The 19179-nt window shown below is 31.8% G+C and overlaps 1 long non-coding RNA gene across 1 annotated transcript in view; it reads left to right on the top strand.

Moving 5' to 3' along the window:
* The window catches only part of LOC145240177 (uncharacterized), a 31547-nt gene that overhangs the window by 4802 nt on the left and 7566 nt on the right, over positions 1–19179 (top strand). The window contains exon 2 of the long non-coding RNA XR_013862506.1: positions 8250–8345. This is a non-coding gene — a long non-coding RNA (uncharacterized LOC145240177). The remainder of the gene's footprint in view (positions 1–8249; positions 8346–19179) is intronic.

Raw genomic sequence — 19179 nt, 5'->3', positions numbered from 1 at the left:
ATATATATATATTCATATATATATATATATTCCTATATATATATATATTCATATATATATATTCATATATATATATTCATATATATATATATATTCATATATATATATTCATATAAGTATATTCATATATATATTCATATGTATATATATTCATATATATATTCATATATATATATTCATATATATATATTCATATATATATATTCATATATATATATATTCATATATATATTCATATATATATATTCATATATATATATTCATATATATATATATTCATATATATATATATTCATATATACATATATATATATTCATATATATATTCATATATATATATATATTCATATATATATTCATATATATATATATATATATTCATATATATATTCATATATATATATATATATATATTCATATATATATTCATATATATATATATTCATATATATATTCATATATATATTCATATATATATATTCATATATATATATATATATATATATATTCATATATATATATTCATATATATATTCATATATATATATATTCATATATATATATATATATATATTCATATATATACATATATATATTCATATGTATACATATATACATATATATACATATATATTCAAATACATATATATACATATATATATACATATATATATTCATATATATATATATATATATATTCATATATATACATATATATATTCATATGTATACATATATACATATATATACATATATATTCAAATACATATATATACATATATATATACATATATATATTCAAATATATATATATTCATTTATATACTATATATATATTCATATATATACATTTTCATATATATATATATTCATATATATACATATATATAATCATATATATACATATATACATAATCATTTATATGCATATATATATAATCATATATATACATATATGTATAATCATATATATATACTTATATATATGTAATCATATCTATCTATCTATATATCTATAAAAACAGAGATGTGTGTGCCACAGACGATTTCTGATTGGTTAATCCAATAATCACATCTCCTAAAAAACTATGGTTCCTACGTTCTTTAATTTACCATAAAATATTTTGCCTTTATTTTTTGTCCATTCTTGGAAGGGTTTATTTTTTTCCTTACTTGCCATTTACAAATTACAAAACTATGAAACTTACACCAGCCATCACAATCCAACCTCCGACACCACGTCCGCCATTCTGGCGCTAGCCACACACACGTACACACAACACGAAAACAAACGCTGTCCTCCAAAGGACAGACTATTAGTACTACTACCCAGCACACGTGCACACATGCACACGTTCACTACTGTCCTCTTTAAAACACGTTCTTTTGAAGAGACGGTTTGTTTAAGCTGTTGACACACATGTTTTAAAAATCTAGCAAAAATTAATTTTCCTGAAATTTTTCAATATTTAAAAATAAATTATGCCGGCTGATAAAATTTTAAAACTTTTTTTTAAAGCTAGAAAGATAAAATTTAAAAATACTTATTTATATATATATATATATATATATATATATATATATATATATATATATATATATGAAACTAAACTAAAAAAAAACGTGTGTTCACTCGTGGTCTTATGGTTCATTTTGGGTTTGTATTACTGTACACATAGATTCGAAAAAGTTGTCAAAATAAAAATATAACAAATAAATGTTATCAAAGGCAAGATAAGTTACTTTTCTACCATACTGGATATATTTTTCGTGTTTTTATTCAATGTAATATGTTTATTCAACTCGAAAACCATACAGTGTTTACCGATGTATTGGAAAATTCAAGATGGCGCCTCACTCCTTCTTTAACACGGTAAGTATGGGAAAAGGTGTTATAAATAAAGAACTAGAAAAATACTATTAAAAACCCGCCGAATATATGTCAAGCTATGTCACGGTAACATATATTGAGCGAGTTTTTAACAGTATTTTATCCAGTTTTTTATTTATAACACCTTTTTCCAAACTTACCGTGTTAAAGGGGGAGTCCGATGCCATCTTGAATTTTCCAATACATCGGTAAACACTGTATGGTTTTCGAGCTAAATAAACATGTTACATTGAATAAAAACACAAAAAATATATCCAATTTCGTAGAAAAGTAACTTATCTTGCCTTTGATAACATTTATTTGTTATATATTTGATTTTTGACAACTTTTTCGAATCTATGTGTACAGTAATACAAACCCATTAAAAATATTGTTTTTGATTTTGAAAAAATATTGTGGTTCATTTGTATTTAAAAATATTGTGGTTCATTTTTATTAAAAAATATTCATTTTGATTAAAAAAATATTCATTTTGATTAAAAAATATTCATTTTGATTTAAAAAAATATTGTTCATTTCGATTAAAAAACATTCATTTTGATTTTAAAAAATTCATTTTGATTAAAAAAATAGTTTTATTTTAATATTTGTTTATTGTCTTAACTCATATCAAATGTTTTGCTTGTGTTCTGCTTCAAATATTCATAATCTTACATGCATAATTTTCATTTAATTATATTAAATAAACTTCAAGTTTACTACAAATCAAATCGTGTTCCTTCACTTTTTTAAAATGTAATTTATAAGTTATTAAAGAACGCATTCTAATCTTTAAAATCTATAATACAATGAAATATTCAATTGCTTATAATACTTAAGCAAACAACTTGTGATTTTTTTATTATTAATATTAGAGGAGTTTCAGTATAAATCAACGTGTTCTTTATTTCAATTCAATTTTGAAGTTTTGTAATGCTGTCTGCAAAAATTACTGTTCATTATTGACAGTCTAAGAGTTCCACATATCTTGCTTGTTGGGACCTCGGCGATGACGTCATTTTTTCAGCTGGCCGGCCATCTTTATAACGAAGGCCACGCCACCATCCCCCCACCAAAAGGGGAAGCCTGGCATTTTCTCACCTGAAAGGGGGGAGCTTGGCAGTTTCTTCCCCCAAAGGAGGGAGCCGGTGTCCCCCCCAAGGGTGGGGTGGCGAAGAGGCCAGGAGGAGGTGACTTTTTTCTTTAGGGGTGGGGGGAGAAGCCTCCAGGCACCTTCCTCCCTGAAGGTGGGGTTGGGGATTATCTCTCCCTGAAGGGGGGAGGCCGGCACCAAGCATGTAAATCCAGAGGGGTGACTTTTTTTGTTACCCCTCGGAGTGGGAAGGGGGCCGATCACCCAGGCAACACCGGGTAACCCCTGCTAGTACATATATATATATAATCATATATATACATATATATATAATCATATATATACATATATATATTCATATATATATTCATATATATACATATGTATATTCATATATATATATATATGTATATATATATTCATATATATATACATATATATTCATATATATATATACATATATATTCATATATATATATATATATATTCATATATATATATATTCATATATTCATATATATATATATTCATATATACATATATATATTCATATATATGCATATACATATATTCATATATATACATATGTATATATTCATATCTATACATATATATATTCATATCTATACATATATATATTCATATATATACATGTATATATATATATTCATATATATACATCTATATATATAAAAATGTAAAAGCGAATAAAACCATATTTCTACATTACCAATTTAATTGAAATTTGCAGAAATTCTATTTTTAAAGTCAAAGAATGTTTTTATGTTATTAAAATAATTTTACATTACGAATTATAAAAATATTAAATTAAATAAAAAAAAAATTTATAACTGCGAGATTATCGCCATTTTATTTCCGGTAGAAATTAGCCTTTCACTTCTTGAGATAAGTATTATTTGTATTAATTTTTATGATACTCATGCAGAGAGTGATCCGTGCTGAAATAATGTTATTATTTAAAAAGTCATTCTTAACATGGAGAGGGGAGGATGTTTTGTACCTATTCTGTACTTTAACCTTACAATTGAATAAAAAAAACATATCATAAAACGTTTTAAACGTGGAAATAGGATTTATAAAATAGCACGGATCGCTCTCTGCATTAGCACCATTTTTATTTATTGCGGACTATTATTCTCATCTTTATTAGTTGTTTCATGACTTTTTGGCCAACTATTCCTCTGGCCTTCATGAAAAGAAGTAAGTCCTTTTATAAATGTTCAGTAACTTTTTCCTTTTATTATTCTTAAAGAGTAAAACTTTTCTTATTCATGAAAATAGTTAAGCCTACGGAAATAATAAATGTTTGTACACGTGACAAATTATCAATAAATGGTTTAGTTACTTTTTTTTTAATTATTTATGAAAAGAATTAAGGTAAATAATGTTTGTAAAAGTGCGAAAGGCGACTTTGTACAACCATCACTCCCATGCTTAATTTCTATAATCATTATTTCGACATTTGAAAGTGGTGCTTACTTTTTAGTTACGTTCTGATAAATCAGTCACCCATTTTGTAAGCAATAAAAACGCGGTATATCAAAACCATAGAAAGTAAAAATAATATGTGCCTCTACTGCATTTGTAAGTCAGAAATATATTTGTTTCTCAAAGAAAAAAATAGATTGAACATGACTTTTTTTTATTGTTTTTATGAAAATAAAGTTTCGAATTTTTTAATTTTTTTTTTACTTATTTAGTTAAAAGTCAGTTTGTGTGTGTTTTTTCTTTTTTATAATTGTTTTTATGAAAGGTAAGTTTTTTTGTTTTTTTTTTTCAAAACTTTTTTTTTTTAAATTTTTTTTTAAAGTATTATAAATTTCACTAACTTGCTAGAGAAATGTTTAATGATTGGGTATTTTTTTTAGATTAGGTCCACCTCCACAATTTTCCTTTCAATGACGACATTTATAGGTTTCCGAGTATGCTGAACACGCAAATCGCATTGAAATTTTGCGGAAATAAATAGTTGTATTATGCATTGTGTTCTTCGGTGGCCATCTTTTTACATGCACACGCACCATAAACAAATACACGCATGTAAAAAAGACGGCCGCCAAAGATTACAATGCATAATACAACTTTTTATATCTTGATAACTACTTATTTCTGCAAAATTTCAATGCTATTTTCGTATTCAGCATAGTCGAAAACCATTTCAAGTTGTCATTTAAAAGAAAATTGAGGAGGTGGACCTAATCTAAAAATTTACCAATAATTTTTCATCCCATACGCCTCCCGATACATTGCTTCGTCAACATGCGACCATTTTATATCTCGCGAAGACACTTCCGTATTTAGAAAAAAAAAAAAATAAGCCGATTTACCAGAACGTGGTAACTAAAAAGTGAGTACCGCTTTCAAATGTTGAAATGATTTTTTTTTTTTCAATTTTTTTTCATAATCTGGTTAGTGTTCAATCAATAATAATCCAGTGAAAAAATTTCAAAAAACCTATCAGTATAGAAACTCCACCACGTAAGTAAATAAATAAAAAATATTAGGTGTGCATGCGTTAGCCTTGACTAGGGGGGTACTAAGGGAACAACCATTAAATAATTCTGCGGGTCGCCATGAAACTCAACGCCCAAGGAGTACCAAAATAGTTTTCATGATCTGAAGAAATTTTTTTTTGAAAAGCGGGTGATCACTTTTCCATGTAAATTTAACTTCAAATGAGCACCCACTTCTGGCCAACTGAGGAAGGGGCATTTATTTTTGTGTTTATTGGCTTAAAGGTTTTTTGACAAGGCAGTTTGGTACGCGAATGCATATTTAACAGTTTTCGTTTATGCTCACACATAGCATAAACAAAGGCTATGTCTGTGAAATGGAAAATAGTCTCAGAGTTCAGGGGTTAATACCATGCAAAAGAAATCAAACAAAAAACTTTTTAGCCAAGAAACACACAGAAGAAAAAAAAAATAGCATCCATTTTTTTCTATCGAATTCATTTGCTGTTTTTATTGAAAACTATTTTCCCCCGGATTTTTGATATAATTTTCCATTAAGGGCTGTGCGTCTCACGTTCGTAAATAACAAAAATTATTTTGTAGATTTTGGTGTGCTAAAAACGAATCTGCAAACCGTTTCTGTCGCAAAAAAATAGTTTTTATGATATGAAGAAATTACTTTTTCGAAAAAGTGGCGATCACTTTTCCATGTAAATTTAACTTAAAATGAGCATCCACTTTCTAGCCACCTGAGAGAGGGGGTATATTTTCCCATGTATATTGGCTAAACAGCTTTCGTTTATGCTCACGTATAGCGTAAACGAAGGCTACGGCTGTGAAATGGAAAATAGTCCCAGAGTTCAGGGGTTATTACCATTCAAAAGAAATCAAACAAAAAACTTTTTAGCCAAGAAACACAGAAAAATGCCCCTCTCTCAGGTGGCCAGAAAGTGGGTGCTCATTCTAAGTTAAATTTATATTGAAAAGTGATCACACACTTTTCGAAAAAGTAATTTCATGAATATCATGAAAACTTTCTTTTTGCTATGGAAACGGTTTGCAGATTCGTTCTTAGCACACTGAAAATCTACAATAAAATATTTCGTTATATATGAACGTGAAACGGGCCTTAAAGTAAAATAATACCGGATTTTTTTGAGCAGATTTGCCATTTAGTTGTACAAATATCCTCAAACCAGGTAATCACTTAAAGGGACTTTTAAAAGTCGTCACCTGTATCGAGCAAAAGTTTAAAACCACCGATTATATGCCAGCCTATGTCATGCTAACATATATTGAGTGAGTTCCTAACAGTATTTTGTATAGTTTTTTAGTTTAAACTCATTTTACCAAAATTTCCCCAAACTTAATGTGTTCGATACAGTCTGCTGCCATTTGTATTTTTCAGATATACCGATAAACATTGAATGTTTTTTAACCGATTATACATTACATAAAAACTCTAAAATCTTATCCAGTTAGGTAGAACATTTACTTTTCTTGCCTTTGATAACATTTATTTATATATATTTATTTTTTGACAACTTCTTTGTATCTGTGTTTAGTAATACAAACCCTTTTCATTTAATGTAACGTTTAGTCGGCTCGAAAAACAGTGTTTATCGGGGTATTTGAAAGCTACAAATGGTGGTGGACACTGTTGATTATTTTAAGTTAGAGAAAGTGAGTTAAAACAAAAAAACTATACAAAATACTGTCAGAAACCCACCGATTATGCCAGCCTATGTCATGGTAACATATATTCGGCGAGTTTCAGACACTGTTTTGTATAGTTTTTAGTTTTTAACTTACTTTCCCAAACTTAACGTATTCAACAGAGTCCGCGACCATTTCTGTTTTTTGAGCCGATTAAACATTTCACATTACATAAAAACACTAAACAATTATCCAATTAGGTAGAAACGTAACTTACCTTTGCTTTCATTTATTTGTTTTTGGACAACTTTTTCGAATCTGTGTATAGTAACCCCCCCTCCCCCCACCATCAACCAAATATTAATTACTAACTCACATTTTTGTAAAACAACAACAACAAAAAAACATTTAGCATTTCAACATTTTTGCTACGTTCGGCTTCATCCACTGATTTTTGGTCAAGTCCAAACCATGAATGATTGACAGAAACTCCCGAGGATCCAGATCAAATTCTGCAAGAGTACAATTTTTTTTTCATTTTCGCCTTCTTTTTCACTTTTTGAAGTGGATTGCTGTACTAATATAAGAAACATGCATTTTCTCTTTTTATTAAATTTTTCCATTACACCAAATTGAGCCACTGCAATGCGTGGCAGGGTACAGCTAGTATATATATATATATATATATATATATATATATATATATATATATATATATATATTTATTTATATTCATATATATGCATATATATATTCATATATATTCATATATATATATTCATATATATTCATATATATATATTCATATATATTCATATATATATATTCATATATATTCATATATATATTCATATATATTCATATATATATATATTCATATATATATATATTCATATATATATTCATATATATATGTATATATGTATATAATCAACCGTTCTTTCATAAAGGCTAATATTTTAATCTAATAAAAAATATAACAGTGTAAGAAATAAGTTATATTTAAGAATTCACTTACATTGTTCAAATAAGTTTTATTTTGCAATCACCTCATTAATTTATCCATCTCTGCAATGCTGTCTATCATTCTCCCCGTCTTTCTGAAAAAAATACTTAGATATAAGAGAATTACATTTATCACAACTTTCTTTTTCAGCACAAAATAAAAAGGGAAGATGCGTTAATGTTCAATTAAATAACAAGTTCTGAAAGTTGAAGCATTTCAAAATGAGCTCTCGTTTTCATCAGAGAAGTAAGTTCTTTTAATTAATAAAAACTTGGTTTCTAAATATTTTTTAATAAATATAAAGTGTTAAAGTAGTATTAAAAATGATGAAAACAATTGACACAAAATATATGAAGGATTTTATTATTTTTATTTTTTTACTATAAAATCGGAAAAATCCTGATTTTAAGTAGTATTTAAAAAATTGCACACAATTGAAAATATCTTTTGAAGGAATTGATAAGATTAAATTTTAATGCAGTAAAAACTTATTTGCAAGTTTTAAAAAATGTTAAAATTGATATGTGTTCTTAATTTAGAGTGCATGGTTACATTTTCTAAACTGAGGTTGATTTTGGTCATCATTTGCTTTACAAAAAATATAAAACATGAATAAAAAAAAAAGTAAAATTTATTAACTGAATACTGAAGAGAAGAATTTAAGACATAAAACCTAAAGATATTCAGTTGCATTAAATGCTTATTATGGTATAGTAATTATATTATAGTATTATATTATAGTATATTATTATATTATAGTATTATATTATAGTATATTATTATATTATAGTATTATATTATAGTATATTATTATATTATAGTATATTATTATATTATAGTATATTATTATATTATAGTATTATATTATAGTATTATATTATATTATATTATTATATTATAGTATTATAGTATATTATTATATTATAGCATATTATTATATTATAGTATTATATTATAGTATAGTAATTATATTATAGTATAGTAATTAAACAATTTTTTAATGATATTTCAAGATAAAATATTCAAGACGTTTTTTTTTTAATTTATTTTCACTTCAACAAAGCGCATTACCACATGGATGTCAAGGGCTACTATGTAGAACAATGTATAACAAGACATTTGGGGAGTTGCATACTAAGATATCTGTTCACATTACATTTAAGCTTCTACATTTCAGTACAGTCAGGGAAGTAAGAATTCCAAAGTCTAACGGATTTGTAGAATCATCTAGAGACATCAACAGTGAAGGGGTAAGATTCTGTTGCTTGTTAGGTTGATCGAGAATATGTACATTGATAGGGTACATATGCTTTGATTTCATCTGATCACATTCAATTAAGGTACTTGTAAAACTGATATAGGGGTGCAAGATTGTGGCAATAGGACAGAGAGTTGACCATTGGACATAGGTTAAGGGTAAGACTCTTTTTAAAGCCTTTTCAAAGATGGAGATAGTAATACTAGTCGAAACAATTTTCCATGCAGAATTTATAGCAGGTTAAGAATAACCACCTTCGTTGAGGTAGCCTGGGTAATGTCCGAAATGTATTAAGTGATGTATATGATAATTAGAAATGCTAAAATTTGACTATACCAATATTTACAGATCAAACACACTGGATAACTTGCATATAATTGTCATATTCAGATGTCGTTATTGTGTAGAAGACTTTTTAGCATCTAGAAACATAAACAATTAGGAGTGAACTGATATTTCTTCTCGGACACTCATTCGATTAATACATAAGGATTGACAAATTGAAAAACATAAGATTAACAATAAAAATATATAGAATAAATTTTAAAAAAACATAGAACATTACTGTAGCTTTTCAAACTGAATAATTTTCAGAAAATGCTGATATTTTGGATAATTTTTATTATTGCAATATCAAGTATGCATGTGCATGTGATTGAGGATAGGGATAAGAATTGTATGCAAAACAAAAGATTAACCTATGGGTATTTTCTCTCATTTTAACAGTACACTAATTAGTATATATATATATATATATATATATATATATATATATATATATATATATATATAGTTAGCTTAGAGAATTAGAAGAGAGTAAATTTAATTCTATAATTTGATTAATACATTAGGATTGACAAATTGAGAAAAGAATAAAAAAAATAGAAATAAAATCTATAAAGAATAACATTTTAAAAAAACATAGAACATTACTGTAGCTTTTCAAACTGAATAATTTTCAGAAAATGCTGATATTTTGGATAATGTTTATTATTACCTATGGGTATTTTCTCTTATTTTAACAACAGTTAAAAATACATTAAAATACACACACACGCACACACACACACACACACACACACACACACACACACACACACACACACACATATATATATATAATATATATATATATATATATATATATATATACAGGGTGTCCACAAAGTCTGGCTACATTATGCAGCCAGACTTTGTGGGCACCGTGTAGATTATGCAGCCAGTCTTTGTGGGCACCATGTAGATTATGTAGCCAGACTTTGTGGGCACCATGTAGATTATGTAGCCAGACTTCGTGGGCACCGTGTAGATTATGTAGCCAGACTTTGTGGGCACCATGTAGATTATGTAGCCAGACTTTGTGGGCACCATGTAGATTATGTAGCCAGACTTTGTGGGCACCATGTAGATTATGTGGCCAGACTTTGTGGGCACCATGTAGATTATGTAGCCAGACTTTGTGGGCACCGTGTAGATTATGCAGCCAGACTTTGTGGACACCCTGTATTAGGTTGGTGCAAAAATCATATAATTTTTGACATGAAGTTGAACATCCAAAAAACATTATTTTTGCACCAACCTAATATATACATCCTGGGAAGCAATCAGAGAACACATCAGAAATGCCTCATGGACCTATGTCTTTTGTCTTCCTGCTGAATAGTGTGCCAATGAGGCAACCGAATAGTGCAAGGTGGGTATTGAAGACAATAAGTTATAGAAGCGAGAAATCATTGTAAGCATGACATAGCCAAAGCCAAAAGAAGGAATGATGAAATAACCAGGAAATGCATGGAATCTTTATTTCTGGCAAATTGTTTATAGTGTAGCGAATAAAATACAATCAGTAATTCCTCCATTATCCAACTACCAGAAGGTCACGTGCAAGGCAACCTAGAAGGCGGAACTGCTTGCCTGGCGATCCATCTCCTCCACGTTATAGCCAACAGACAACTCGCTTGAAATTTCCCTATTTGGACTAAAGCCACACTTGATGATCTGAAAATCACCTCCTCTCCTGTCAGCGATATCATAAATAGTTGGACAACTCAAAGGCATATGGGTCTGATCTAGCCCCCATACTTTTCAAACTCTACAACAAATGCCTTACTGAATGGTAAACTGCATCTGTGGTACAAGTGTACAAGAATTCTAATCCTCTCAATTATTAACCTATCAGTCTCTTTCCCATTTTAACTATTATCTTCTAAGCATTAATTAACCAAACACTAGTCCCCTACCTCACAAAAGCTAAGCTTCTCTATGACAAACTATCAATTTAGGCAATATCGTTCTACTGCATATATTTTAAACCTCATTTCTGATAGCATATACCATGCACTGGATAAGGCAGACAGAAGTCCACCTTATCAAGATATATGCAAAGCCTTTGACAAAGTCTGGCCTAAAGGGCTGTTAATAAAAATTAAAATGTATGGTATAAGTGGATGTAAACGAAATATAACTAGATCCTTCATAGACAATAAGACCATCCGGGTTGTCATTGATGGACGTACATCAAAACAGCATAACATTATTGTGAGAGAGACTCCAGTCGATACTTGGACCACTATTATTCCTAATATTCATTAACGACCTTCCTGATAATATTTTGTCCGAGATGGGTATATTTGCTGATGATACAATGCTCTATACTATGCATGAGAGAAGAAGTGATGTACAATGACTCTGAGACAATGGCAGAATCGTTAGAAAATGATCTCCAGACCATAGTGGAATGCGAGCATACATGGATTTTTTTTTAAATTACATTTTCACCCCAAACAAGGCACATTGCCACTTTGATGTAGGAGGCTACTATCAGAGACCTAAGTTGCAGGGGTACTATGTAGGGAGTTTAGCAGCAAGATGTCTGTTCACATTACACTTGCACTTCTGCATGTCAGTACAGTTGGGGAAGCAGGAAACCAGAAGAGGATTCCAAAGTCCTGCAGTTATGGGGAAGAAACTATTAGAGTAAAAGGCTTTCTTACATCTAGGGATCTCAACTGTATAGGGGTGGGACTTCGCTGCTTGAGTATTTTCACCGAGGCGGTACAATGGCTTGTAGTTCGTCAGGGCATCAACCATCAAAATACTTGTAAAACAGGCAGAAGGATGCAACATTTCATTGGTGGGACTAGGGCTGAAGTTTAGATGACAGTTCAGGGCCTATTAGGTTGGTTACTCTCTTTTCGACCCTGTGCAGGAGCGAGAGACTAGTAGCAGATGCACCGGCCCATATGTGACAGCAGTACTCCATATATGGGTGAGCGGTGGCTTTGTTGAGGTACAGGATACTTTCAGGCATAAGTAATTTTCTAGCACGATAGAGAGAGTCCACTTTCTTTGCAGCAGCCTTGGCAATAATCTTGATGTATCTATTCCAACTCATGTTTCCTGTGAACATTAAGCCAAGGAGCTCGAACAAAGTGTTCTCAGGTAAAGTATCTCTAGCCATAGTTGTTGGTGGTTGGTAAGGGTTCATGTAATTATTAAAACAAACGCGCTTTGTCTTGGCAGCGTTGAACGTTACCATCCATTTTTGACCCCATTCCACTACAGACTGAAGGTCTTCCTCTAGGGTTTCTGTCATTACCTTAGATATGTGCTCATTAGTTTTCCCCACTTGCCTGCTATAGAGGGTGGTGTTGTCGGTAAATATACCCATTTCAGAGACAATTTTATCAGGCAAGTCATTTATGAATATCAGAAATAACAAAGGTCCAAGAATCGATCCCTGAAGCACACCTGCATTTATATCAAATAACATTTAATGCTAGTAACATGTAATGCTAGTAAGACTAAGCTGCTCTTGTTGTGTAGCAGGGGCTCATATTTGGGACTTAAAACGGGTTTATGTAATACTGGGATAATTGATGGTGATGAAAATTCTAATGAGAAGACATTTATATATATTACATCACGATGACGACTATGACAATTCTTTGAGGTTTCATATAAATACAGACTGGGAAATATATATGCAACAGCAGTTCTTATACAGGTATAGTGAGGAGGAGATACTTATGATGATGATGGGGAGGACACATATCTTGGAAGGATTTACACAAAATTCTTACAAGATGATGATAAAACACATTTACTTTTTCTTTTGTAAAGAATGACGGCATTACACAACACTTACAAGATATAAATGGTGATTTCTTTATTCATCTGATCGGACGGTTGATGACGTCAGGAATTCAAACTTTGATTTACATGGTCTAATGTTCTACCCTTTGCCTCTAAAGGGCTCGGACTCCAACTGATTCTCTCTCCTCAACTCTCTACATCAACTGACTGATGACTGAACTCTCGGCTGATCTCTGATGCTAACTCCGAACCCACAGAATCCTATATTGAGAAATCTCCTTTGTTTATGACGCCAGAAGTGTTTTTACAAACGTTACTAATTTTCACGTGGTTTTACATATGTTTGCCCAAATACTTTTGGCAAACAAAAGAATCCTCAATTCTAATATATAACCTATTTTTAAAACAATATCTTTTTAATTTGCATTGTCCATTCTTTTACTGACATATTTAATATCTAGATTTCTAAAGAATGGACAATCGACTCTTTTTTTCCAATATAAACAATATTTACGTTTGTTTTGTTACTTACACAAAAAGATTTGTGTAAAAAGAAAAAAGTTTTTGTTTTTTTTAATTCTTTTTTGTTTTTTAAATATTAAATATTAAAGAAAATATTTTGTAAATATATATATTTTTTTTAATCCTACAAAGTTTTGTAAATATATTTTTAAAAAAAATCTTGCTTGCGAACATTCGAGCATGTTCGCTATTTGACTTGTTTACAAACAACCAACGGCAATGTCAAGGTTGAACAACCAGTGTCACGTGAAATGTTCGACAATCTTTGTCTTCTGCTATGGGGTATCTAATCTTTACTTGATTCAGTATTTCTAATAGAATTAACAATAGACTGAATTTCTAACATTCCATTTTTCCATTATTATCTTTAACACTTACCTACAGGGTTCGATTCTAGCATTATCCAAATACTATTTTCACTTATCTAGTATGTTTTCTTACTTACATAAGAAGTGAACAGCCTTTCATGTAACACTCTGCTTTAATATGAAGCTTCTCCAAACAATGATATCTATGACAAATAACACCTTACCTGATAATTCTTCTTTCAAACTCCTCGGTTTAACATTCTCGGGCAATATAAACTGGCGCAAATACATTGAGGACATTGCAAAGGCTGCTACAAAGAAAGTGGGTTCCCTCTATCCTGCTAGAAAACTACTCACAATTGAATCCTGTACTTCTGCAAGGCCATCAACCACCCTTGCATGGAGTATTGTTGCCACATCTATCACTTGTCTCTTACTCTTTGATAGTGTTACAAAAACTCATCTCCAATCTAATAGGTCCCACTTTGTCAACTAGGCACCAACCCCTGTCACATCGCCGCAATGTTGCGTTCCTGTGCCTGTTTTACAAGTATTGCAATGAAATGTGTCTTACTGAACTCATTCCACTTGTTCAAAAACTTGTTTAGCAATAAAATCACACTCCTTTACTGTTGATGTGTATGATGATTTTTCCAGATGATTGCTGTCATATTGAGTTCTCCCAATCTTGTCGTCCATGCCATCTCAGATGACTCTGCACTCTCGTCGCAGATTTGCTCATCTTGAAGCAGATATAACATACAAACTGAGCAATTTCCACTGAGTTGACTTCCTCTGGAGGTTGAAGGGTATTTCTATGAACAATCACATGTCTTCTCAAACCAACAGTAGACTCGCAAACTTTGCTGCATGTTAAACAAATCGTTTGGTTCGGACTAATAGCTGCAAAGTTGACTTGAACAGGAGTTTTGTGCTACTTAAGGTGGTTGACATAGCCAGCTTTTGACAAAAGCACTCATTCACAAATGTCGCATTTCCAGCTCTGTGTGTCATGGCTAAGATCATCAATTAAACCCTTGCGAAGCTCTCACTTCAGATGGCTGTAGGTCTGGTTTCTTTTGTCTAGAGCATCACAACTTTCACGTACAAGCTTTCACTACTTTGGACTTTGTAGAGTAAGTTTTTCCCATGTGTCGATGTCGATTTGTAAGACTTTCAAATTATTCTTTGTAGAGCCCCTGACCCTTTTCCTAGGCTTGTGTTGAGGGTGCTTGCCATTTACCAGCTCCCTGTAAAAAAATTTGTTTTGGCAGCCTACAAGCTTTCATTCGAACCATGTGGCCCACCCAACACATGTGAGATCTGATTACAAGGGTCTCAACACTAGAGCAACATGCTCTCACAAGGACTTCAGTATCGAGTACTTGTGCTTGCCACTTGATGTTTAAGATACGTCTCAAGCATTTTTGGTGAAATCGTTCAAGCCATTTAATGTGCCTTTGATGCAATGTCCATGTCTCCAATGAATACAACAGTGTGGTAACCACACAGATCTTGTAAACGCTGATCTTAGTCCTGTCTGTGATGCCCTGATCAGACCACACTCTCTTCTCCAACCTTACAAAAGCCTTCTGAATTTGTCTGCAAATTTCAGTGTCGAGATAACATCTCTTGACAGAAAACTACCAAGGTACACAAATGAATCAACTACTCCCAGTCTAGCACCACAGACCATGATGTTCGGCTCCACATATGACTGGCCCAGTGCAGGAGTGAACATCACCTTTGTTTTACACAGTCTGATCCTCACACCAAAGGCAGTGCAGGAGTCAGGAAAGCTATATATTATATGCTGCATATCAGTCTCAGTGTGTGACAAAAAAAACAGCATCGTCTGCATACAGTAACTCCTTTATTAAAACATGATGCAGCTTGGTTCTGGCATTAAATCTTCTAAGATTAAAAATGCGACTTGTGGTTCAAAACTTTAACATGACACCTTTACTGCAATCCCAAAATGCATGAGCAAGTAGAACAGCAAAATATATAGAGAAAAGAGTAGGAATATCACCTTGTTTGACACCATTGTCAACTGGGATTTTATCAGACAATTTTCCATTAAACAAGACTCGAGCTTTCATATCCCTGTGCCGGTCCTTGAATATTCTAACAAAGGTTGGAGGACACGCTACTTTCTCTAAGATTAACCAGAGAGCATCTCTGTTGATGGTGTCAAATGCTTTGGTTAGATCCACATACATTTGATACAGCAGTATCTGTTGTTCAATGCATTTCTTCTGGAATTACCGGGCTGAAAAAATCATATCCATAGTTTCTCTGCCAGACCTAAAACCACTTTGTGACTCTGGAATAGCATTAGGACAAACATCCTCCAGTAACCTGTTTATTAGGAGTTGTGTGAGAACTTTCCCACCAGCATCCAAAAGTGTAATCCCACGGAAGTTGTCACAAATATTCTTCTGTCCCTTTCCTTTAAACAGCGTCACAAAGACACCATCAATCCAATCCCGTGGAACAGGAACACCTTCCCAGATTTCCTCAACAAAACAAAGGATAGCATTAGCAATATCACACCTCAAATCCTAAGAAGTTCCACCAGAACACCATCCAAACCAGGTGCCTTGCCATTGCTGATTTGTGCAATAGCCAACTGCACCGCAACCAGATTAGGCAAACGATCCATTCTGAATATGATATTACATTGTGGTAGGCTATTAATTGCATCATCATCTGCTGAGGGATTGTGAAACACATCAGTAAAGTGTTCTTGCCATCTTTTCAAGATATTTTCTGGATTTTTAATAACAACAGAACCATCTTTTGACATCAGTGGAGATATTGAAGTGGTAGGAGTACCAAATACTTGGTGCAGGAGTCCATACAATTCCTTCAAAGTCTGTGTCAAACGCCTTTTGGATCTGCTCCATTATATTCATCCACCATTGTTTTTCATCTTTCTTAGCTCACGTTGCAATGTGACTTTGCCGTCTTTGTATTGTCACTAATTAGTTGTATGATTCAAGAAGTAAAGATTCATAAATGTCTGTTTTTTTCATCAGCAACTGATTAATTTCAAGATTATTGTCGTCAAACCAATCCTTGTTCTTATCCCTCTTGAAGCCCAGAACTTCAGCACCAGCAGAATAAACCTGAGTCTTGAAATTCACCAATGTACCATCAAATGCAAGATTATCAAGCTTTTCAGCCGTACTCTTTTGAACTTCAGGCAACTTTAACTTTGCGACATCAATACGGTTAGGCACCTTATTGCCTCTATGATAAGCTTTCTTACGGATTCGTAGATTAAACTTTCCTCTCACGTACTTGTGATTGGTGTCACAGTCAGCATTGCGCATGACACCAACAGTATATGCACCTCGAAGGTCGTGTTTTCGAGTTATGATAAAGTCAATTAGGTGACCATGCTTTGAATGTGGATGTATCCAAGTAGCTTTGTGCTTCAGTTTACAGCAAAAATGTGTTACAGATAGCAAGATTAAATTCTGAACACAGCTCTAGTAGTTTAATGCCATTAACATTAATGGTACCGATACTATAGCGGCCAAGAGCACTCCAGGTCTCATAGTCTTTCCCAACACGGGCATTGAAATCACCAGGAATAACAAGTTTTTCATTAATTAGTGTAGATACAACAACAGAGCGCAGAGACTCCTAGAAACACAAGATGTCATCTTGATTCGCTTGAACGGTTGGTGCATAAACCGAAAGAATAATGATGAATCTGTTGCCTGCAGAGTTCGATTCTAGCCTTGTCCTAATATCATTTTCATTTATCTAATATGTTTTCTTACTTACATAAGAAAGGAGCATCCCTTCATGTAATATTCTGCTTTAGCATGAAGCTTCTCCAATCAAAGATGTCCATGACAAATAACACCCTACCTGATAATTTTTCTTTCAAACTCCTTGGCTTGGCATTCTGTTGATGTATAGATATATACAAAGGCGTCATTACTTATCAAGGCACAAAAACTACTCGAGGAAAAGGATTAATTACTGTACAGAAGTCAATAGGAAAATATCGTAGTAATCGTTACCAGTCGTAAATTTGGTAAATTGGATTACTTAAAGAGACTGCTCATAAAGAATTTGTTTACATTAGACTTGAAGACGGCCATATTGTAGGTAGTTTGAAAGCAGGAAAACGGAACAGAGTTCCACGAGCGTGCCATTCTAAGAAAGAAGCTTTTTTCATGGAATTTATAAAGAGTGGGGGAAAACATTGATAGTGGTTTTAGATAGACAAGTGTTCTTTGTGAAAGTTAGGCAAGGGGAACCATAGAGTGGAGCTCAGACTTACACTGGCCATGAAAATAATTATAAAGCAGAGACGGGCTTACAACATCTCTTCTGTGAGAAACAGATTTCATGGAAGAGAAAAAAGCATCCCCAACTAGGCTACGAAGTCAAAAGGATAAGGTGCTTCTCTCCTGCCAATATATGACAACAGTTCTCGATCCTTCAACGTAATTGGCTCTTATAAAGATCAAATTTGCATCAGCAGTGAGATATCTACTGGAGCGGTAGAATGATCTCATCAGTTTTCCAGCAGCCTAAGCAACGGATTTGATGTACATGTTCTATCTCAGATAAAGAGTAATGATCAAACCCAGGAGCTTGTCAAAACATAAAGCCTTCCAAAGACTACATTCATTTCATTTGATGACGGATAGGGATTAAAGCATTTATGACGTAAAGATGGAAGGTTGGTTTTAGAAGAATTAAAATTAATCAATCACTTCTTTTCCCATTTTACTACATGCTGAAGATCAGAACAAGGAGAACTTCATCATTTACGGGCTTTGAAGTTTCACCATAGTTGGTAGTGTTGTCAGCGTAAATGTCTATGAATGGTTTTCAATATACATATATATGCATATTATGTATTAATATA

The sequence above is a fragment of the Euprymna scolopes genome, chromosome 19, assembly GCF_053919585.1.
Source record: "Euprymna scolopes isolate OS-2025 chromosome 19, ASM5391958v1, whole genome shotgun sequence".
Classification (NCBI taxonomy): domain Eukaryota; kingdom Metazoa; phylum Mollusca; class Cephalopoda; order Sepiida; family Sepiolidae; genus Euprymna; species Euprymna scolopes.
This window is presented reverse-complemented; position numbering and strand designations above follow the sequence as displayed.